Consider the following 24,578-nt stretch of genomic DNA (forward strand, 5'->3'; position numbering starts at 1 on the left):
CCGCAGCGGTTTTACAACTGCTCAAATAGAAAATCGCAATTGTAAAACCGCAGTGAAATGCGCAGAAAAAAACGCGGTAAATCCGCCATAAATCCGCAGCGGTTTAGCACTGCGGATTTATCAAATCCGCAGCGGAAAAATCCGCAGAGGACCAGAATACGTGTGCACATTCCTAACCCTAACCCTAACCCTAGCCCTAACCCTAGCCCTACCCCTAACCCTAACCCTACCCCTAACCCTAACCCTACCCCTACCCCTAACCCTAACCCTACCCCTAACCCTACCCCTAACCCTAACCCTACCCCTACCCCTAACCCTAACCCTATTCTAACATTAGTGGGAAAAAAAAAATTTCTTTATTTTTTTATTGTCCCTACCTATGGGGGTGACAAAGGGGGGGGGTCATTTATTATTTTTTTTATTTTGATCACTGAGATAGATTATATCTCAGTGATCAAAATGCACTTTGGAACGAATCTGCCGGCCGGCAGATTCGGCGGGCGCACTGCGCATGCGCCCGCCATTTTGGAAGATGGCGGCGCCCGGGAGAAGACGGACGGGACCCCGGCTGGATCGGTAAGTATGATAGGGTGGGGGGGGACCACGGGGGGGGGGATCGGAGCACGGGGGGGGGAATCGGAGCGCGGGAGGGGTGGAACGGAGCGCGGGGGGCGTGGAACGGAGCACGGGGGGGCTGGAACGGAGCACGGGGGGGTGGAACGGAGCACGGGGGGGGGTGGATCGGAGTGCAGGGGGGGTGATTGGAGCACGGGGGGGTGATTGGAGCACGGGGCGAGCGGACACGAGCACGGGGGGGAGCGGAGCACAGGGCGGAGGGGAGCCGGAGCAGTGTACCGGCCAGATCGGGGGGGTGGGGGGGCGATCGGAGGGGTGGGGTGGGGGCACACTAGTATTTCCAGCCATGGCCGATGATATTTCAGCATCGGCCATGGCTGGATTGTAATATTTCACCCGTTATAATGGGTGAAATATTACAAATCGCTCTGATTGGCAGTTTCACTTTCAACAGCCAATCAGAGCGATCGTAGCCACGAGGGGGTGAAGCCACCCCCCCTGGGCTAAACTACCACTCCCCCTGTCCCTGCAGATCGGGTGAAATGGGAGTTAACCCTTTCACCCGGCCTGCAGGGACGCGATCTTTCCATGACGCCGCATAGGCGTCATGGGTCGGAATGGCACCGACTTTCATGACGCCTACGTGGCGTCATGGGTCGGGAAGGGGTTAAGAAAGAGGAAGGGTGCGCATGTGCTCTAAGCACAGTGTCTGGAGACCTGCTAGGAGTGCATGCACCCCAGGCAGCAGCAGACCCGGAAGTGGCAGGATGGGAGCCTCAGTGTTGAGTACGCTGATGTCTCTGCAGGGAGAGAGGGACTGTAGGCACTAAACCACAGCTGTGTACAATACTGACCGGCATCTGGGGAACCTCCACCAATGGAACAGTGATCTCTTCATCCAGCCATCTGTCAAGAGCATTAATGACCTACTGTATGTATAGGTTTATAGAGCTGGGTGGTCTAACCAGAATTTTTTGGAGAGCACTGCTTCCCGATAGTGAAGGAAGCTGGCTAAGGGGATGGAAAGCCAAGGGCCTGGAGCACATGCTCCTGTGTAGCCGCAACACAGATCTGTTTCCTCCTATGCTGAGGATAGAATTAATACTGGTTTTGGAATTGAAATATTTGTCTTTAAGCACAATTAATTTTGTGTTCAAGGACAGATTCTGTTTACAGTTACGTGGGACTCACAGTGCGGCACCCCCTTGCATCTCCTCCCTTATTTCTGTCTATCGGCCTAGCCGACCTCTGCGCTCTGCAAATGACTTTCAACCAACCTCTGCATTAATCCGTACCTCCCACTCCCATATCCGAGACTTCTCTGATGCTGCGCCAATGTACTGGAATGCTCTACCCCAAGATATTAGGACCATTCACAATTTGCAGTTTTAGGCGCGCCCTCAAAACATATTTGTTCAGAGCCGCCTATCACGTTCCTTATTAAAAGTCATTTCATGTGTAAGGGCGCATGTGTAGCCCATTCTCTATCTCCATCTATCCCCCACCCCCTGAAGATGGCTGGACCATCCATCATTGTAAATACATCATTGTAAATACACACCTGTACTTTGTATCTCCCCCACCTCATTGTAGATTGTAAACTCTCACGAGCAGGGTCATCTTATTTTGCTTTAATTATTGTACTGTTAACATTGTTACTTATGACTGAAAAATATTTAGAATTGAGAGTCCTCAGTGGTTGATACCTTTTAATGGCTAACTGAAAAGATGGTAACAAATTGCAAGCTTTCGAGACTACACAGGTCTCTTCATCAGGCAAACACTAAAACAAATTCTGAAGAATCACATATTTATGCACAACATGACAATTATACTTATGACTTGCATTTGAAACTGTTAAATTGTAAAGCTCTGTGGAATATGTTGGCCCTATATAAAGATTAATATTATTATTATTATGACTGCGATGGGGGTTACTTGTGCCCTCATGTATGCCAATCTTTTATGGTGTTTTTGGAATGTGAAATGATATAATCAGATTCCAAGAGATACAGTGGGGCAAAAAAGTATTTAGTCAGTCAGCAATAGTGCAAGTTCCACCACTTAAAAAGATGAGAGGCGTCTGTAATTTACATCATAGGTAGACCTCAACTATGGGAGACAAACTGAGAAAAAAAAATCCAGAAAATCACATTGTCTGTTTTTTTAACATTTTATTTGCATATTATGGTGGAAAATAAGTATTTGGTCAGAAACAAACAATCAAGATTTCTGTCTCTCACAGACCTGTAACTTCTTCTTTAAGAGTCTCCTCTTTCCTCCACTCATTACCTGTAGTAATGGCACCTGTTTAAACTTGTTATCAGTATAAAAAGACACCTGTGCACACCCTCAAACAGTCTGACTCCAAACTCCACTATGGTGAAGACCAAAGAGCTGTCAAAGGACACCAGAAACAAAATTGTAGCCCTGCACCAGGCTGGGAAGACTGAATCTGCAATAGCCAACCAGCTTGGAGTGAAGAAATCAACAGTGGGAGCAATAATTAGAAAATGGAAGACATACAAGACCACTGATAATCTCCCTCGATCTGGGGCTCCACGCAAAATCCCACCCTGTGGGGTCAGAATGATCACAAGAACGGTGAGCAAAAATCCCAGAACCACGCGGGGGGACCTAGTGAATGAACTGCAGAGAGCCGGGACCAATGTAACAAGGCCTACCATAAGTAACACACTACGCCACCATGGACTCAGATCCTGCAGTGCCAGACGTGTCCCACTGCTTAAGCCAGTACATGTCCGAGCCCGTCTGAAGTTTGCTAGAGAGCATTTGGATGATCCAGAGGAGTTTTGGGAGAATGTCCTATGGTCTGATGAAACCAAACTGGAACTGTTTGGTAGAAACACAACTTGTCGTGTTTGGAGGAAAAAGAATACTGAGTTGCATCCATCAAACACCATACCTACTGTAAAGCATGGTGGTGGAAACATCATGCTTTGGGGCTGTTTCTCTGCAAAGGGGCCAGGACGACTGATCCGGGTACATGAAAGAATGAATGGGGCCATGTATCGTGAGATTTTGAGTGCAAACCTCCTTCCATCAGCAAGGGCACTGAAGATGAAACGTGGCTGGGTCTTTCAACATGACAATGATCCAAAGCACACCGCCAGGGCAACGAAGGAGTGGCTTCGTAAGAAGCATTTCAAGGTACTGGAGTGGCCTAGCCAGTCTCCAGATCTCAACCCTATAGAAAACCTTTGGAGGGAGTTGAAAGTCCGTGTTGCCAAGCGAAAAGCCAAAAACATCACTACTCTAGAGGAAATCTGCATTGGAGGAATGGGCCAACATACCAACAACAGTGTGTGGCAACCTTGTGAAGACTTACAGAAAACGTTTGACCTCTGTCATTGCCAACAAAGGATATATTACAAAGTATTGAGATGAAATTTTGTTTCTGACCAAATACTTATTTTCCACCATAATATGCAAAAAAAATGATAAAAAAACAGACAATGTGATTTTCTGGATTGTTTTTCTCAGTTTGTCTCCCATAGTTGAGGTCTACCTATGATGTAAATTACAGACGCCTCTCATCTTTTTAAGTGGTGGAACTTGCACTATTGCTGACTGACTAAATACTTTTTTGCCCCACTGTATGTATCATCAATTGTGCCATGGTGCAGTTTCACAGATAATATGATTTTCATCTGGCAAGCTCCCAATGATGACCTGATGGGGTTTCGGGAATAATTTATCTTAATGAGGCTATCGTTAAATTGACAACCAGTTACAGCCGGTGTCAAATATTGAAAGCGGTATGAAAACTAAAATAAACTCAGAATTATATATATATATACACACACACACAGTACAGACCGAAAGTTTGGACACACCTCATTTAAAGATTTTTCTGTATTTTCATGACTATGAAAATTGTACATTCACACTGAAGGCATCAAAACTATGAATTAACACATGTGGAATTATATACTTAACAAAGTGTGAAACAACTGAAATTATGTCTTATATTCTAGGTTCTTCAAAGTAGCCACCTTTTCCTTTGATGACTGCTTTGCACACTCTTGGCATTCTCTTGATGAGCTTCAAGAGGTAGTCACCGGGAATGGTTTTCACTTCACAGGTGTGCCCTATCAGGTTTAATAAGTGGGATTTCTTGCCTTATAAATGGTGTTGGGACCATCAGTTGTGTTGTGCAGAACTCTGGTGGATACACAGCTGATAGTCCTACTGAATAGACTGTTAGAATTCGTATTATGGCAAGAAAAAAGCAGCTAAGTAAAGAAAAACGAGTGGCCATCATTACTTTAAGAAATGAAGGTCAGTCAGTCCGAAAAATTGGGAAAACTTTGCAGTGGCAAAAACCATCAAACGCTACAAAGAGACTGGCTCACATGAGGACCGCCCCAGGAAAGGAAGACCAAGAGTCACCTCTGCTTCTGAGGATAAGTTTATCCGAGTCACCAGCCTCAAAAATCGCAGGTTAGCAGCAGCTCAGATTAGAGACCAGGTCAATGCCACACGGAGTTCTAGCAGCAGACACATCTCTACAACAACTGTTAAGAGGAGACTTTGTGCAGCAGGCCTTGATGGTAAAATAGCTGCTAGGAAACCACTGCTAAGGACAGGCAACGAGCAGAAGAGACTTGTTTGGGCTAAAGAACACAAGGAATGGACATTAGACCAGTGGAAATCTGTGCTTTGGTCTGATGAGTCCAAATTTGAGATCTTTGGCTCCAACCACCGTGTCTTTGTGCGACACAGAAAAGGTGAATGGATGGACTCTACATGCCTGGTTCCCACCGTGAAGCATGGAGGAGGAGGTGTGATGGTGTGGGGGTGCTTTGCTGCTGACACTGTTGGGGATTTATTTAAGATTGGAGGCATACTGAACCAGCATGGCTACCACAGCATCTTGCAGCAGCATGCTATTCCATCCAGTTTGCGTTTATTTGGATCATCATTTATTTTTCAACAGGACAATGACACCAAACACACCTCCAGGATGTGTAAGGGCTATATGACCAAGAAGGAGAGTGATGGGGTGCTACTCCAGATGACCTGGCCTCCACAGTCACCAGACCTGACACCAATCTAGATGGTTTGGGGTGAGCTGGACCGCAGAGTGAAGGCAAAAGGGCCAACAAGTGCTAAGCATCTCTGGGAACTCCTTCAAGATTGTTGGAAAACCATTCCCGGTGACTACCTCTTGAAGCTCATCAAGAGAATGCCAAGAGTGTGCAAAGCAGTCATCAAAGCAAAAGGTGGCTACTTTGAAGAACCTAGAATATAAGACATAATTTCAGTTGTTTCACACTTTTTTGTTAAGTATATAATTCCACATGTGTTAATTCATAGTTTTGATGCCTTCAGTGTGAATGTACAATTTTCATAGTCTTGAAAATACAGAAAAATCTTTAAATGAGAAGGTGTGTTCAAACTCTTGGTTTGTACTGTATATATATATATATATATTTGTGGTGGCCATATTGGCTCCCCACGATTGCTCTATTTACATGCTGCCATAACAGATTGACAGCAAGTTCCGGCCCCTGCTGTTGCAGTCAGATTCTGTTTCTATGATACAACTCCTTGTACAGAGCCCAAATTACTTATATGACAGTATTCCCACGCAACCATAGGGAGAACATACAAACTTCTTGCAGATATTGTTGTTGATGGAACTTGAACACAGAACCCCCACACTGCAAACCAACAGTGCTAACAACTGAGCCACTGCACTGCTCTTAGGCTTCTTTCACACTTCTGATTTTACAATCTGCACAGGATCTGTCAAAATGTTGAAATGATAGGGGGGCGTGGCTAGCATCTGAAGGGCCTTGTGCTCCACTGATAGATCTTGCAATCTAATCAATCCGAAGGTTTTGTGGACTCATCCATACACCTAGAGGCAACGCACATCTGCCTCTGGACCCTAGAGTCGTTGATTGATCATATTGACTGTTGTGAATTCTGTTGTCGGGCTCCCTCCTGTGGTCATGAATGGTACTTCGGCTGGTTCTGTCCATGGACTTCCTCTGGTGCGTGTTTCTGAGTTTCCTTTCACAGGTGACGAGGTTAATTCGTTAGCTGCTGCTCTATTTAACTCCACTTAGATCTTTGCTCCACGCCACCTGTCAATGTTCCAGTATTGGTCTAGTTCACTCCTGGATCGTTCTTGTGACCTGTCTTTCCATCAGAAGCTAAGTTCCAGCTTGCATTTATTTGGTTTGCTATTTTTCTGTCCAGCTTGCTATTTAATTTGTTGTCTTGCTTGCTGGAAGCTCTGGGACGCAGAGGGAGCGCATCCGCACCGTGAGTCGGGGCGGAGGGTCTTTTTGCGCCCTCTGCGTGGTCTTTTTGTAGGTTTTTGTGCTGACCGCAAAGTAACCTTTCCTATCCTCGGTCTGTTCAGTAAGTCGGGCCTCACTTTGCTTAATCTATTTCATCTCTGTGTTTGTATTTTCATCTTTACTCACAGTCATTATATGTGGGGGGCTGCCTTTTCCTTTGGGGAATTTCTCTGAGGCAAGGTAGGCTTTATTTTCCTATTTTCAAGGCTAGCTAGTTTCTTAGGCTGTGCCAAGTTGCATAGGGAGCGTTAGGCGCAATCCACGGCTATTTCTAGTGTGGTTGATAGGTTTAGGGATTGCGGTCAGCAGAGTTCCCACGTCCCAGAGCTCGTCCTTTATGATTAGTAACTATCAGGTCATTCCGTGTGCTCTTATCCACCAGGTCCATTATTGTCCTGACCACCAGGTCATAACAATTGACCGCATATTTACGCTCTAGGCCCGCTGGAAATCTGAGGCCTGCAAACAGGCCTGAAGCCTGACAGGAGAGAATACGGCCCACCATTCGCCTGTGGACCTGCCGCACGTCATCCTCCTATTAAAGAAAACCGAATTCAGTGAGGCAAGAGAGGAACCCACCCCCGTTTACCTGGCACCCGGTGGCTCTGCTTGGGGAGATCCGCTGCCGAAGAAAGCGGCGCCGCAGCCTCTGTGCTCGCTGTGAGGCCGGCGCTTGGTCTCGGTGAGACAGATTAGCACCTACGTGCCGAGGATCCGGGGCCGCCTCCCCGAGGCTGTGTCTGCTTACCTGCCACATCGCCAGCCGCCTGGTGCTCCAGTGTGTTCAGCGGCGGGGGACCGACAGCGGGGCCGAGTCCGTCCGACGGCGGTGAGTGGAGGAGCGCCGATTGCTGTGGTGACTCTCCTTGTGCCACATTTTCCGAGGTAAGACGGGCCATGCTGTTGTGCTCAGGGTGCTCCCCCTATAAGAAGCTTCCCCATAGACAGGAAACGCAAGGCGCGACTGGCCTCCCCTGGAGAGGGACACTGTGGCGTCGGGCCTGAGTGCCTGGAGAACCCTGTATTTAGAGTCGCCTGGGAAGAAAACTAAATAAGTTTGTCAGGGGGCACTCCACTTCCCTCTTTATTAACAGCACCGGAGAGGGAATTCAGGGAACGGACAGTCTGCATACTTATATTGGTGCCATTTTCATCTAAAGGCCCAAGCACTAAAGTAGTAGAAAAGACCTCAGCCTGTAAGGAAACAACTCAACATCCTAACCCCCTCCATTTTAAAAGACTTGAAAGCGCAGATTGCAGGGTCTGTACCTTGGTGAATAGTGAAGGATTGCAGACTGCTCAATTCTCAGATATGTGATCTTGTGCTGACACCTACTGGCCGCTTGAAGGAACTGTCACCACCTTCTAATCCTCGGAACACCTTAAAAGTTTATGGAGTCGGAATTAATGGCCTGAAACCAGCAACCCCCCAACCCCTGTAAGGGACAACGTACAGTGTTGTGAATTCTGCTTTTGGGCTCCCTCCGGTGGTTGTAGGTGGTAATGCAGTTGTCCCTGGGCTGCAGTCTTGGACAGGTGTATCTGCTGATTGCAATTCTGACTGGGGTATTTAGGTTTGCAGGACTCATTAGTCCTTGCCAGTTGTCAATGTTTCTTGGGAAGTGTTGGATCTTTGTCTGGCTTCTCCTGCTTAGCTGCCAATTCAGCAAAGATAAGTGTCTGTTTCTTTTTCTGTGGCACACAAGCTGTGTGCTTATATTCTGTGCTATTCATTTGTTTTCTCTTGTCCAGCTTAGACTGTGTCAGTGTTTTCTCAGTCTTGTTGGATTCTCTGGAGTTGCAGATATACGCTCCACATCTTTAGTTAGATGGTGGAGTTTTTGTATTTTCTGATGTGGATATTTTTGGAAGGATTTTAATACTGACCGCTTAGTATCCTGTCCTATCCTCTCCTATTTTAGCTAGAGTGGCCTCTTTTGCTGAATCCTGTTTCCTGCCTGCGTGTGTCTTTTCCTCCACTACTCACAGTCAATATTTGTGGGGGGCTGCTTATCCTTTGGGGTTCTGCTCTGAGGCAAGGTAGAATTCCTATTTCCATCTATAGGGGTATTTAGTCCTCCGGCTGTGTCGAGGTGTCTAGGATTTGTTAGGCACACCCCACGGCTACTTCTAGTTGTGGTGTTAAGATCAGGATTTGCGGTCAGTATAGTTACCACCTACTCCAGTGAAAGTTTTCATGCTGCTCCAAGGTCACCTGATCATAACAGTACAACTGGCCAATAATGAGTTAAATGCATCTCAGAAGAAGTGAAGAAAGGTCTTGAGCCATTTTTTTTTCTTCAGTCTGCTTTGTCTTCTCCCTCTTTATCTCTGGGTGGCTGAGGAGCCTTGTGCTAGCATGAATGTTCAGGAATTAGCTTCTCGTGTAGACCAGCTTGCTGCTAGGGTACAGGGTATTTCTGAATATATTGTTCAGACTCCTGTTTTAGAACCGAAGATTCCTACTCCTGATTTGTTTTTTGGTGACAGGTCCAAATTTTTGAGTTTTAAAAACAACTGTAAACTGTTTTTTGCTTCGAGACCTCGATCCTCCGGTGATTCCATTCAGCAGGTTAAAATCGTCATCTCCCTGCTGCGTGGCAACCCGCAGGATTGGGCATTTTCCCTGGAATCTGGGAATCCGGCTTTGCTTAATGTAGACTCCTTTTTTCAGGCTTTAGGATTATTATATGATGAACCTAATTCTGTGGATCAAGCTGAGAAGACCTTGTTGGCCCTGTCTCAGGGTCAAGAGGCGGCAGAATTGTATTGTCAGAAATTCAGAAAATGGTCTGTGTTGACTAAATGGAATAATGATGCTTTGGCGGCAATTTTCAGAAAGGGTCTTTCTGAATCCGTTAAAGATGTTATGGTGGGGTTTCCCACGCCTTCCGGTCTGAGTGATTCTATGTCTCTGGCCACTCAGATTGACCGGCGGGAGCGCAGAACTGTGCGCGCTGTGGCTTTAACTTCAGAGCAGATTCCTGAGCCAATGCAGTGTGATAGGATTCTGTCTAGAACGGAACGACAAGGTTTCAGACGTCAGAATAGGTTGTGTTATTATTGTGGCGACGCTTCTCATGTCATTTCTGTCTGCCCTAAGCGGACAAAGAGGATTGCAAGTTCATTTACCATCAGTACTGTACAACCTAAATTTCTGTTATCTGTGTCCTTGATCTGCTCATTGTCATCATTTTCTGTCATGGCGTTTGTGGATTCAGGTGCCGCCTTGAACTTAATGGACTTTGAGTTTGCCAGGCGTTGTGATTTTCCATTGCAGCCTTTGCAGAACCCTATTCCTTTAAGGGGCATTGATGCTACACCCTTGGCTAAAAATAAGCCCCAGTTTTGGACACAGGTGACCATGCGCATGGCGCTAGCCCATCAGGAAGATTGTCGATTTCTGGTGTTGCATAATTTGCATGATGCTATCGTGCTGGGTTTTCCGTGGTTGCAGGTACATAATCCTGTGTTGGATTGGAAGTCCATGTCTGTGACTAGTTGGGGTTGTCAGGGGGTTCATAATGATGTTCCTTTGATGTCAATGTCCTCTTCTTCCTCTTCTGAAATTCCACAGTTTTTGTCTGATTTTCAGGATGTATTCGATGAGCCCAAGTCCAGTTTCCTTCCACCGCACAGGGACTGCGATTGTGCTATTGACTTGATTCCAGGCTGTAAGTTTCCTAAGGGTCGACTTTTCAACCTGTCTGTGCCTGAACATACCGTCATGCGGAGCTATATTAAGGAGTCTTTGGAGAAAGGGCATTTTCGACCATCTTCTTCACCGTTGGGAGCGGGGTTCTTTTTTGTTGCTAAAAAAGATGGTTCCTTGAGACCCTGTATTGATTATCACCTCTTGAATAAAATCACTGTCAAGTTTCAATACCCTTTACCTTTGCTTACCGATTTGTTTGCTAGGATTAAGGGAGCTAGTTGGTTTACGAAAATTGACCTTCGGAGGGCATATAATCTTGTTCGTAATAAGCAGGGTGATGAATGGAAAACTGTGTTTAACATGCCCGAAGGCCATTTTGAATACCTTGTGATGCCATTCGGGCTCTCCAATGCTCCATCTGTTTTTCAGTCCTTCATGCATGATATCTTCCGGACTTATCTTGATAAATTCTTGATTGTATATTTGGACGATATTTTGATTTTTTCCGATGAATGGGAGTCTCATGTGCAACAGGTCAGGATGGTATTTCAGATCCTTCGTGACAATGCCCTGTTTGTGAAAGGGTCTAAGTGTCTCTTTGGGGTGCAGAAGGTTTCTTTTTTGGGCTTTATTTTTTCTCCCTCGTCTATAGAGATGGATCCGGTTAAGGTTCAGGCCATTCATGATTGGATTCAGCCCACATCCGTGAAGAGCCTTCAGAAATTTTTGGGTTTTGCAAATTTTTATCGCCGTTTCATTGCTAATTTTTCCAGCGTGGTTAAACCCTTGACCGATTTGACGAAGAAAGGCGCTGATGTGGCGAATTGGTCCTCTGCGGCTGTCTCTGCCTTTCAGGAGCTTAAACGTCGATTTACTTCTGCTCCGGTGTTGCACCAACCGGATGTTTCTCTTCCGTTTCAGGTTGAGGTTGACGCTTCTGAGATTGCGGCAGGGGCCGTTTTGTCTCAGAGGGATCCTGTTGGTTCCTTAATGAGACCGTGTGCCTTCTTTTCCTGTAAGTTTTCGCTTGCTGAACGCAATTATGATGTCGGCAATCGGGAGTTGTTGGCTATGAAGTGGGCGTTTGAGGAGTGGCGACACTGGCTTGAGGGAGCTAAGCACCGTATTGTGGTCTTGACCGATCATAAGAATTTGATTTACCTCGAGTCTGCCAAACGGCTGAATCCTAGACGGGCTCGATGGTCCTTGTTTTTTTCCCGTTGTGATTTCGTGGTCTCGTACCTTCCGGGTTCTAGGAATATTAAGGCTGATGCCCTCTCTAGGAGTTTTTTTCCTGATTCTCCTGAGGTCTTAGAACCGGTCAGTATTCTGAAAGAAGGGGTGGTCCTTTCTGCCATTTCCCCTGATTTACGACGGGTTCTTCAGGAATTTCAGGCTGACAAACCTGACCGCTGTCCTGTGGGGAAACTGTTTGTTCCTGACACATGGACTAGTAGAGTGATTTCTGAGGTTCACTGTTCCGTGTTGGCTGGTCATCCTGGCATTTTTGGTACCAGAGACTTGGTTGGTAGGTCCTTTTGGTGGCCTTCTTTGTCACATGATGTGCGTTCTTTTGTGCAGTCCTGTGGGACTTGTGCGCGGGCCAAGCCTTGTTGCTCCCGTGCTAGTGGGTTGCTTTTGCCATTGCCGGTCCCTGAGAGGCCCTGGACGCATATTTCTATGGATTTTCTTTCCGATCTTCCTGTTTCCCAGAAGATGTCTGTTATCTGGGTTGTTTGTGTCCAATTCTCTAAGATGGTTCATTTGGTGCCTTTGCCTAAATTGCCTTCCTCTTCGGATTTGGTTCCGTTGTTTTTTCAGCATGTGGTTCGTTTGCATGGTATTCCGGAGAATATTGTGTCCGACAGAGGTTCCCAGTTTGTTTCTAGGTTTTGGTGGGCCTTTTGTGCTAGGCTGGGCATTGATTTGTCTTTTTCTTCTGCATTTCATCCTCAGACAAATGGCCAGACTGAGCGAACTAATCAGACTTTGGAGACTTATTTGAGATGCTTTGTGTCTGCTGATCAGGATGATTGGGTGGCTTTCTTGCCATTGGCCGAGTTTGCCCTTAATAATCGGGCTAGTTCGGCTACTTTGGTTTCGCCTTTCTTTTGTAATTTTGGTTTTCATCCTCGTTTTTCTTCTGGGCAGGTTGAGCCTTCTGACTGTCCTGGTGTGGATTCTGTGGTTGACAGGTTGCAGCAGATTTGGGTTCATGTGGTGGACAATTTGGTGTCTCAGGAGGAGGCTCAACGTTTTGCTAACCGTCGTCGGTGTGTTGGTTCCCGGCTTCGGGTTGGGGATCTGGTCTGGTTGTCTTCCCGTCATGTTCCTATGAAGGTTTCTTCTCCTAAGTTTAAGCCTCAGTTTATTGGTCCTTATAGGATTTCTGAGATTATTAATCCGGTGTCTTTTCGACTGGCGCTTCCGGCCTCTTTTGCTATCCATAATGTCTTCCATAGATCTTTATTGCGGAAATATGTGGAGCCCGTTGTTCCCTCTGTTGATCCTCCGGCCCCTGTATTGGTTGATGGGGAGTTGGAATATGTTGTTGAGAAGATTTTGGATTCCCGTTGTTCGAGGCGGAAGCTTCAGTACTTTGTCAAATGGAAGGGTTATGGCCAGGAGGATAATTCTTGGGTTTTTGCCTCTGATGTCAATACCGCTGATTTGGTTCGTACCTTTCATCTGGCTCATCCTGATCGGCCTGGGGGCTCTGGTGAGTGTTCGTTGACCCCTCCTCAAGGGGGGGTACTGTTGTGAATTCTGCTTTTGGGCTCCCTCCGGTGGTTGTAGGTGGTAATGCAGTTGTCCCTGGGCTGCAGTCTTGGACAGGTGTATCTGCTGATTACAATTCTGACTGGGGTATTTAGGTTTGCAGGACTTATTAGTCCTTTCCAGTTGTCAATGTTTCTTTGGAAGTGTTGGATCTTTGTCTGGCTTCTCCTGCTTAGCTGCCAATTCAGCAAAGATAAGTGTCTGTTTCTTTTTCTGTGGCACACAAGCTGTGTACTTATATTCTGTGCTATTCATTTGTTTTCTCTTGTCCAGCTTAGACTGTGTCAGTGTTTTCTCAGTCTTGTTGGATTCTCTGGAGTTGCAGATATACGCTCCACATCTTTAGTTAGATTGTGGAGTTTTTGTATTTTCTGCTGTGGATATTTTTGGAAGGATTTTAATACTGACCGCTTAGTAACCTGTCCTATCCTTTCCTATTTTAGCTAGAGTGGCCTCTTTTGCTGAATCCTGTTTCCTGCCTGCGTGTGTCTTTTCCTCTACTAATCACAGTCAATATTTGTGGGGGGCTGCCTATCCTTTGGGGTTCTGCTCTGAGGCAAGGTAGAATTCCTATTTCCATCTATAGGGGTATTTAGTCCTCCGGCTGTGTTGAGGTGTCTAGGATTTGTTAGGCACACCCCACGGCTACTTCTAGTTGTGGTGTTAAGATCAGGATTTGCTGTCAGTATAGTTACCACCTACTCCAGTGAAAGTTTTCATGCTGCTCCAAGGTCACCTGATCATAACAGTACAGCATGCATTTCCCTTGATTCTATCTTTTTAAGCTGGTTGTATAATACTGTGGTTCTCTATCTAATTCCAACGCTCCCATGACTAAGCAGCGTAGAACTAACTCCAGGTACGCTAGCAATCGGTTCCAGGCGCTGACGGATCTAGAAGATACTATGTCCCCTGGGCCACACTCCCAGTCTGAATCCTCTAATTCTTCCATAATAAACGGAGCAGAGCCAGATACAATTCCAGCCTCTACCAACAGGGTCCCTAGTACCCCAACTCCGGACCACAATGCCCTACTCTCTCAATTTCAGTCTATTTTACATACGGAATTATCCATAATGTCCGATAAACTGACTAAAGACCTAACGAAAGAGATTAGGGAGCTGGGATCTCGTACCTCTGACTTAGAAGATAAAATGGACTCTGCTCTAACCAATCTTGCCACCCAGGAAAAAGATATGGTGTCGCTTCATGAGGAGATATATACCCTCAACAACAAACTAGAGGATTTCGAGAATTGAGCCCGCAGAAGCAATATCAGAATTAGAGGCCTGCCGGAGTCCATTACAGACCTCCAGTCAACGGCCACAGCTCTGTTCCATGAACTTCTACCCGGCATTTCTATTGAACGCCGTGAGATGGACCGCATTCACAGAGCCTTAACCAGGAAAAAACCCAATGGCCCCCCGAGAGACATAATCTTAAAGCTACTTTATTATAAAACTAAAAATTAACTTCTCCAAGCTGCAAGAAATTCTACATCTTTGGTTTTCCAGGGGCACTCCTACGAACTGTTCCCGGACCTGCCCCCAACCACTATTGCGAAAAGACAGGCAATGAGACCATACTTGGAAGTTTTACGTTCCAAAAACATTAAGTATCGTTGGGGATTCCCCTTTAAGCTGATATTTACCCACGGTGAGATGGTTCACACGGTCCTTTCCCCGGAGGGCGCGGGCCGCTGCCTCACCAAGCTGCAGCTTATGAATCCCCCCTCACCTGCCCCACAACCATCATCGTCATTGCCGCGGTTTGGAGACAGACGATCTGAGCTGCAGGCCTCATCGGGCCCCCCTTGAGACCCAACGATTACTATAGCTCCTCCAGGAGCTTTGATCCACACCTAGGCAATTCAGACTGCAGCCTTAGAATCCTTTGGTGTCAATATTGTCTTTTGACTGTTTTATAGCAGACAGAAAAGTTCGTGTTAATGCTATTGACGCATACTAATGTTTTTTCACTTCACAGTTTATGATTGTTTTACAGTTTCTTTTCTATGATTCTTCAGCGCCTTTGGCCTCTATTGGACGTTTACTTGGAATCCAGATTTGATTTGTTATTTTACCAGCTATGAGTGCCTAAGAAGGTCTATTTTTCTTATAATGCACCGTTGTTTTATTTGTGTTATAAGGTTATTGATACTAACTTTATGCCTTGTTTTGTTTTGGTATTCCATTATAGCTGTAAGTTCTTTCTTAATAACCACCCCTACAAGGCTGGCACAGTTCGCAGCCTACATGTAGACCCAATATATTGCTAGGCCTTATTGGCGCTCCATATATACAGCTTTCCCCATCTACCCCACCCTTCCTTCACACTTAATTACTAGGTCTACTCTAAATTGCGTTGTCCCTGTTATTGTCCTTATGTCCCTACAGTGTCCCTATACACTGCTGCTCAGCATGTTGTGCTTGGCTAATGTTACGGTTTCCCCTGTTACCCTTATATCCCAGTTATAACCGACCACCCACTCCTCCTCCCCCATTCCCCACCCGAGTAAACACTATCTATCTTGCCTGAACCAAGAGGACTCTTTCATTTCCAACCCCAAACCACAAAAGATGGCTACCATAGGTGAACCCCACATTTCTTTATCATGCCGCTAACGATCATTTCACACAATGTACGCAGTTTTAATTCTCCACACAAACGTACACAGAGAAAAAAGCAGAGATGTTTACCTGCAGAAGCCTCCACACAAACGTACCAAGGCCTTTCGTTATTATAGGTCTCAACGGGCTGACGTGGTCTGTCTCCAAGAGACACACTTCTCGGCCAGTTCTTATCCTAAGTTCTTATCCGCTTCCTACCCATTATATTATTTAGCTACTGCCCCAAATAAGACTAAAGGCGTTGCCATTTGCTTTAAGAGGTCCGTCCCTTTTGTCTTTAAATCTTTAGTAGCCGATAAAGAAGGTTGTTACTTGATAGTTACAGGCACCATTTCGGACGAACTGGTAACCATCGTTTCGTACTATGCCCCTAACACCCATCAAACCGCCTTTTTCTCTCAATTGTGTGAATTAATCACCGAGCATGCCCAAGGAGCTACGGTACTGTGCGGCGATTCTAACTGTATACTCAAACCCCATTTTGATAGGTCAACAATTACACAATCCCTTACTATTCCATCGCCTCTCCCGTCGGCGGACTCGTCCTCCCTTAATAAACTCCTCTCCCAATACCAGTGGGTGGACCTGTGGAGGGACTTGCACCCCTCACAGAGAGATTATACGTATTTTTCCCCGCGTCACTTAGTCCATACCAGAATAGACCACATATTTTCCCATCCATCCTTCATTCCTAACGTCTCTAATGTCTCCATCCTTTCCACCCCATGGTCTGATCATTCCCCAATCTTGCTTATATGTTCCGCGCTGCACCCTAAACCGCAATCATATAATTGGATCCTGAACGACTCTCTGCTCTCCTACCCTGATATCAATTTGAAATTAAAAGGTCACCTAGAAGAGTACTTTTTCTTTAAATCTTCAATCAGCTTCTTCCCCTATTTCTTTGTGGGAAGCGCATAAGGCAGTATTGAGAGGCCTCTGTATTCAAGTGGCCTCCGGCAGGAAAAAAGAGAGATGTGCGAAAATGGCTGAATTGGAGGACAGAGTATCAGTGCTTGAGACTCAATTAAAGAATTCGCCATCCCCTGACATATATAGAAATCTCACCCACGCCCGAACTGAACTCGACCTCTGTCTATCTGAAAACGCTGACCGAGCCTTACGCTGGTCCCAGCAATGGTTTTATGCACTCAATAATAAAAACAACTCCAATTTAGCACGTCGGTTAAAACCCCGTCCCCCAGTAAGATTACGAACCCCCTCAGGAATCACGTCCAACCCGCTGAAGATCACGCAATTGTTTCAGCAGAAATTAAAACAATTATATAGCGCCACTTCAACTATCGATTCAGGGGAGCTGGAAGCTTTCTTGGACTCCGTCCCACTCCCTGCTTTTGGCCCAAGTTTGATTGATTCGCTGAACCAACCTATTTCCTCTAACGACATAGAGTTACCTATCCAACAATTGAAAGTCAATAAAAAGCCCGGCCCGGACGGTTTTACAGCCCTATATTATAAAAAATATGCCCCACTTCTGATACCCCATCTTACCAATTACTTTAACTCCTTGAGAGACGGTAATAAACCTGGAGAGGCATCATTAATAGCAGCTGTGTCTATGATACCAAAGCCTAATTCTGATCAGTTAGTATGGTCTAACCACAGACCAATATCCCTAATTAACATAGACCTTAAAATATTAGCCAAGATTCTATCCCAACGTCTAAACTTGGGTCTGGGAGCCATAATACATAGAGACCAGGTAGGTTTCGTTCCCAAAAGACAAGCATCAGATAATATAAGAAGAGTCTCTCACCTGTTGCACCATTGCAAACAGCGCAATTTACCAAGCATGTTATTGTCGCTTGACATTAAAAAAGCCTTTGACTCTATTTCTTGGTCTTATCTGTTTGCGGTCTTGCGGAAATGGGGTTTCCCTCCTTACTTTCTTACAATGATTCAGGCCCTTTATAGCTCCCCTTCTGCATATGTACGATACAACGGCTTCTCCTCCCCGCGCTTCCCTATTCATAGAGGCACTCGCCAAGGCTGTCCCTTATCACCTATATTATTTCTTTTAGCATTTGAACCCTTGGCGATACACCTTCGACTCAATTCATCCATCCAGGGAGTCACTATAGCATCAGTCCCCCATAAACTTTTCTTGTTTGCTGACGACATGCTGCTCCTCCTAACATCTCCTCGGTCATCCTTCCCAGCCCTACTTCAAACTCTTAATAACTTTGAACACATTTCAGGTCTACAAATTAATCCCTCTAAATCCTATGCCATGAACATCACTCTCCCTTCCTCCACTATCACATTGCTAAAACAAAATTTCCCGTTTCAGTGGACCTCTAACCATTTGGACTACTTAGGAGTGAAACTTACTTCAGAGTACGGCTCATTATACGCGGCTAATTATCCTCATATGCTCCATAAAATTCAATCAATACTCCAGTCATGGGGCAAACTTAACCTCTCCTGGCTCGGCAGAGTACGCGCACTAAAGATGACTATACTCCCTAAATTACTTTATCTATTTCGGGTCCTCCCAGTCTCGGTCCCCACACAATAACTTAAAATAGCTCAGCGAGCGATTAATACCTTTGTTTGGAGGGGGGGGGGTCTCCCTAGGGTTAATAGAGCCACCCTTTACCGCCATCGTCTAAAAGGGGGATTGGGGGTCCCAAACCTCTCGAAATATTATCAAGCAGCCCAACTTGGTCAACTGACGTTGTACCACGCCTATTCTGAACCCCCCTATGGCTAGCTCTAGAGGCCTCAGAACTCCACTTGAGTACCCTAGATACGTTGCTCTGGACTCTCCCAACACACCGGAGAGAAATCACTAACCCCATCATGGTTCACTCTCTCAGAATCTGGGACTCATTAAAATATTCCTCACATTTAATATCTTCATTCCTACCCTTGGCCCCCTTGTGGGGTAATGCCCAGTTACCCCCGGGAGTGGATTCCCTTAGGGACTTCCGACTATGGGTCGCGGCGGGAATAACGAGAGTTCACCATCTCATCAACGTGGATGGGCTTATCCCATTTTCTGCTTTGAGTGAAAAATACCATCTCCCACCGAGAGAAATATTTCGATACTTGCAACTTAAAAATTTTGTTCAATCTGTACTAAGAAACTCTGCCCCCCCTATTCCTTCACCCCCTTTGAACAGAGATGCTGCCAAAACCCACATGCTCCAGGTATCATATCCCTTCTTTACTCACACATCAACTCTCCAACTCACAGGCGGTGCCTGGGCTACACCTCTCGCTGGGAGTCTGATATTGGTTCAACCCTGACGGACTCGGAATGGACCCAGATTTGATCTTCCTCCACTGGAGGCTTGCTTAACACCCTCATGCTAGAGACCAATTACAAAGTACTTACAAGATGGTACTTGACCCCAGCTAGAGTGGCGATGGCAGTCGCTAACTACTCTCCAAACTGTTTTTGGGGATGTAACTCTATAGGAGATATGCTTCATATCTGGTGGCTATGCCCAACGGCTCGAAGGTTTTGGACCAGGGTATACTACTTGATTCTCTCAATAACAAATATCAATCTTAGGAAAAAGCTCTGGGAAGCCCTACTAAACAAGCGTATCCCCAATATTTCTAAATATTCCCAAGCCCTTATCACGTTTATATTCTTAGCAGCCAAACAAACAATAGCCTCGGCTTGGAAAAACCTGGCTTGGATCTGTCGGGAGTTAAATCTCATCTATCATGGTACATGGTAAATGAAAAATTATCAGCTATACGCACTGACAAAGTAGAGATTTGAACTTACTTGGCTCCCCTGGGCGGAATACGCCAGCCACACCCCTTTTGCTATTCCGGTATCTCGACTATCTAACCGTAGTCCTCAGGCTTCTGATTAAAATTACCCAAATGGGTATGGATTTATTATAACATCTTCTCGAGTCCCCCTTCCCTTCCCCCTCCCCTAACCCTTGTCCCCCATTTTGTGTGTGTTTTTGTCGCTGTTACACTCGTCCTTTGATATGACTCGTCTTAAGTTTATTGCCAGTTACCAGAACATAAATGAAGGACTGTTACCCCCTTGTTATGATGCAATGTACCATATGATAATACTAAAGTTTCTTCTTTTCCTGTATCATATATGCAAACTTCAATAAAAATGTATTGTTTAAAAAATGTTGAAATGACAGATCCTGTGCAGATTGTAAAAAATGGGTGTACTGGGCCCGTTTTTCTGACGAACCCGTCGAGGCTATGTGCACCTGTTGTGTATGCGTCTTCGCAGCGGTTTTCCAATGCGATAAAGGCATACACAACACAACCCAGGTTTAAAAATAATTTTTAAAAAATTGCGATATTCTCGCCTTCCGGCGTCCTGCGCAGCATTATCGATGCTTGTGATGCTCCCGGCAGCTAGCGTTGCCAGTAATGCCTTGCGTGCAATGACCTCTGATGACGTAGCGGTCTCACGAGACCGCGATGTCATCGGGTCATTTTGCAATGCATCCATGGGAACGCTAGCTGCCGGGAGCATCGGTAACACTGTGCGGGACACCAGATGGTAAGAATATTGCAATATTTTTTGGTTTTTTTAATTATTTTTAACATTATATCTTGTTACTCTTGATTCTGCATAGGCAGCATCAATAGTAAAGAGAGAGCAAGCAAGAGAGAATTTCCCTGACGGGAAATTCTTCCACGCATGCTTAGTTTCAAAAGATGGAACCCATCGCTGGATTCCTGCTTTTCACAGTCAGCAACGGATCCTGCGCCCATAGGCTTCCATTATAGCCAACAACGGGCAGCGCAGTACCCGTCACTGAGCGATTTTCCGATGTGCAGAAAAAAACGTTCCTCTGAACGTTTTCTCCTCCTGACGGACAGCAGTTTTCCGGCGGATCCAGTGCACGACGGATGAAACGGAAGGCCATCCGTCACAATCAGTCGCTAATACAAGTCTATGGGAAAAAACAGGATCCAGCAGAAAAATTTGCTGGATCCTGTTCTTTCCAAAATCAACGGATTGTGATGGGAGCTCAAAGACGGAAGTGTGAACGAGGCCTTAGGCTCAGAAGCAAGCCAAACCAGACAATCTATTTGCAGACACATATTTCGGGGTGTTGGTGCCTCTGACACACTGTCTAAGGGGGAACATTTCTCCTTGTGGAGAGTGCTGAGCAGGAGTAAAGAGACTTTTAGGCCATGCAATTTTCCTTTGGAAATTCAAATATGCAAATAGAGGCAAGCTCGTTGAAGACAGACAGCTCTCACTGTCAATGCAGCTTACAGGAATTTAGTAGATCAGGAGATTCTAGTTATATTTTTGTATGACATATCCATTTTTCTACATTTCCATGATTATAAAAAACAAACAAAAAAAAACATTACATTCTCCACCCCAGAGAGAAAGCGTCATCTGTCCCCAAACCAGAGCGCCCTCCCCTGTATACATGAGCACAGCCAGCGTTCTATTACTGTACATATACACATGGCAGAGCTGGGGGCACTATCTCCGGGAATGGAGGGGTTACTGCCTCCCCCCAGTAATGGGGAATCTCCAGCACCTACCTCCACCTGCAGAGCCGCACACCACATATATGGCTGTTCTGTGCGCACAGGACCTGTGATGAGGTCAGAGGAGGGGAGGAGTCAGGGGTCACATGATCAGGGGCCTCAGTGTATGCAAGACCCTGCTGTGCTGGGATTACATGAAGGGGCAGAAGGATTTCCGTAAACCCCCCTCCCTCCATACAGAAAAAATTGGTCATAATGCTGGAAAAATTGATAATTTTTGGAACACTGCTTATGATTAAGCTATTGCTACTTTCATATACACAGCATGGAGGGCATTTGCCACCAAAGGTGGATTATTTTTGGACAGTTTTTTTTTAATTGTAAGAAGCTTAAAAATAACGCCAGTTCAATGTGTTGTTACACAGGTTGTTGTTTACCACCAGTTACCAACTGTTTAGCCGTAGCCATATATGTTGAGGTAATTTTGATACTACTAAGGCTGTATTTGCATCAAAGGAGTGAGATACAGTCATACAAGTCATTAGCGCAACATTCACCTATTTTAAGGGCAAGAGGAGGCTTTTTTGAATATGGTATTTACAATGCATCACAATTCCTTGGAAAATTCAGCAAAGCCGGTGAATTCTAATCTAAAAGATTTTATCATCTCCTTTACAGAGAATACATAGAATCGGTAGCTTCAGTCTCAGTTTCTACTGGGTCTTTAGAAGCCGAAACATGATGAATACAGAGTTTCACGACAGCTCATAGTCCTTGCCAATTTTTTAAAAAAATACTTCTATTTTAGGATATACAGTAGCTCTAGACAAACATTCATGTTGTTACAAGGTATTGATACCAATATAGAAAAGCCTATATGGTGAGTTCTGTAAAACCTGCCTCCCAAGCTGCCCCCATCTATGAAACCTGCCTAAAACTTTCAAAAAGTCCATAGTAATTTCTTTATTCTTTCCACATTAATAGTGTTAAGGTACCGTCACACATAACGATATCGTTAACGAAATCGTTATGCGTGACAGCGACCAACGATCAGGCCCCTGCTGGGAGATCGTTGGTCGCTGGGGAAAGTCCAGGACTTTATTTCGTCGCTGATCACCTGCTGACATAGCTGAATCGGCGTGTGTGACGATTCAGCGATGTCTTCACTGGTAACCAGGGTAAACATCGGGTTACTAAGCGCAGGGCCGCGCTTAGTAACCCGATGTTTACCCTGGTTACCATTGTAAAAGTAAAAAAAAAAACACTACATACTTACATTCCTGTTACGTTCCCCCGACGTCAGCTTCCCTGCGTCCCCCAGTGTCAGCGCCGGCCGGCCGTAAAGCAGAGCACAGCGGTGACGTCACCGCTCTGCTTTCCGGCCAACGCTTACACAGTGCAGGGAAGCTGACGGCGGGGGCGCGACAGGAATGTAAGTAAGTATGTACTGTTTTTTTTTAACTTTTACAATGGTAGCCAGGGTAAACATCGGGTTACTAGGCGCGGCCCTGCGCTTAGTAACCCTATGTTTACCCTGGTTACCCGGGGACCTCGGGATCGTTGGTCGCTGGAGAGCTGTCTGTGTGACAGCTCTCCAGCGACCAGACAGCGACGCTGCAGCGATCGGCATCGTTGTCTAGATCGCTGCAGCGTCGCTAAATGTGACGGTACCTTTAGGGTCGTGACCGACCCGTTTTAGGTTTTAAATGCATACAAATTCTACATACATTTGTTTATTTCATCAAGACTTTTTGACTTTTTCAGGAACTTATTGTTAAACAAAATACAATAAAATAAAACTATTTTACTAAATTGTAAAATGCTCTTATTAAAATTATAACATTTGTGTTGTTGGGGTCAATTTCGACGCAGGTGTAATATCAGAGTAAAAAAACAAAAATAAGTCCCAAAACTGAACTCATAAACACAATATAAACCAACAGCCCACAGCCAGCTCTACCTCCAACAACTTGAGTTAGGGACATGTCCAGGCATGTATGGCCAAATCAATTATTTCATGTGTGGGCACCCTTACTGAGCAGGTATCTGGATGGGTAGAGGGTATTCTTAAACCCCTGGTAAAGGATACACCTAGCTTAATTCAGGACACAACTGACCTATTGAATAAACTATCAGCAATAGGTCCTCTACAAAAAGGAACCATCCTGGCCACCATGGATGTGGAATCTTTGTACTAAAATATCCCACACCGGGATGGAATAAATGCCTGCAAATTCTTCCTGGAAAACACAGGGACTGATGCACATTCTGTGGTGAAACGTATAAAGTTCATCCTCACCCACAATTACTTTTAATTTGACAAGAAGATCTATCTACAGGAGACTGGCACGGCAATGGGAAGAAAAATTGCCCCACAGTATGCAAATCTATTCATGGCCAAGCTTGAAAGCGACTTTTTGTCCTCATGTCCCATCAGGCCTCTGGTGTACTACCGCTACATTGATGACATTTTAATCATCTGGACGGAGTCTGAGCCACAGCTAAAGACGTTCCATGAACAGTTTAATCAATTTCTTCCTACCATCAACTTGACACTCAACTACTCCTGCACTGAAATTAACTTTTTGGACACCATCATTAAGCTGCAGAACAATAAAATAGAGACATCCCTGTATCAGAAGCCAATCGACCGTCCAACATACCTTAAATGGGACAGTTTCCATCCAAAACACATAAAAAACTCTATTGTCTACAGCCAAGCGATCAGATACAATCGTATATGTTCCAACCCAATGTATAGGGATGAACACCTTGGTCACCTCAGAAAGACCTTTTTGAATTAGGGCTACCATCCAAGAACAATTTGAAAACCAGATTACAAGAGCCACCAGAATATCAAGGAATCGCCTGCTACATTACAAATCTAAAGAAGAAAATAACCGGGTACCTCTAGTAGTTACCTACAATCCAAATCTGGAGGTGCTAAGGGGAGCTGCACAGAAATTACAATCTTTACTACAAAAAGATGCCCGCTTACAATCCATTTTTCTAGACCCCCCACTACTGTGTTTTAGGCAGCCCCCAAATCTAAGAAGCATCATTGTCAAGAGCTCCCTGTCCTCTTCAACAGCTGCAGGTACCTTTCCTTGCAACCAGAAAAAATGTAAAACCTGT

At 45.3% G+C, this 24,578-nt stretch overlaps 1 protein-coding gene across 1 annotated transcript in view; it reads right to left on the bottom strand.

The window, feature by feature from the left end:
- Nucleotides 1–21,555, bottom strand: part of LOC138663925 (zinc finger protein 684-like) — a 56,859-nt gene extending 35,304 nt beyond the window's left edge. The window contains exon 1 of the mRNA XM_069750298.1: nt 21,498–21,555. The gene's annotated coding sequence lies outside the window, so the exon portion shown is untranslated. The remainder of the gene's footprint in view (nt 1–21,497) is intronic.
- Between the last annotated feature and the right edge of the window lie 3,023 nt (nt 21,556–24,578).

This window comes from Ranitomeya imitator, chromosome 2, assembly GCF_032444005.1.
Source record: "Ranitomeya imitator isolate aRanImi1 chromosome 2, aRanImi1.pri, whole genome shotgun sequence".
NCBI classification, from domain to species: Eukaryota; Metazoa; Chordata; class Amphibia; order Anura; family Dendrobatidae; genus Ranitomeya; species Ranitomeya imitator.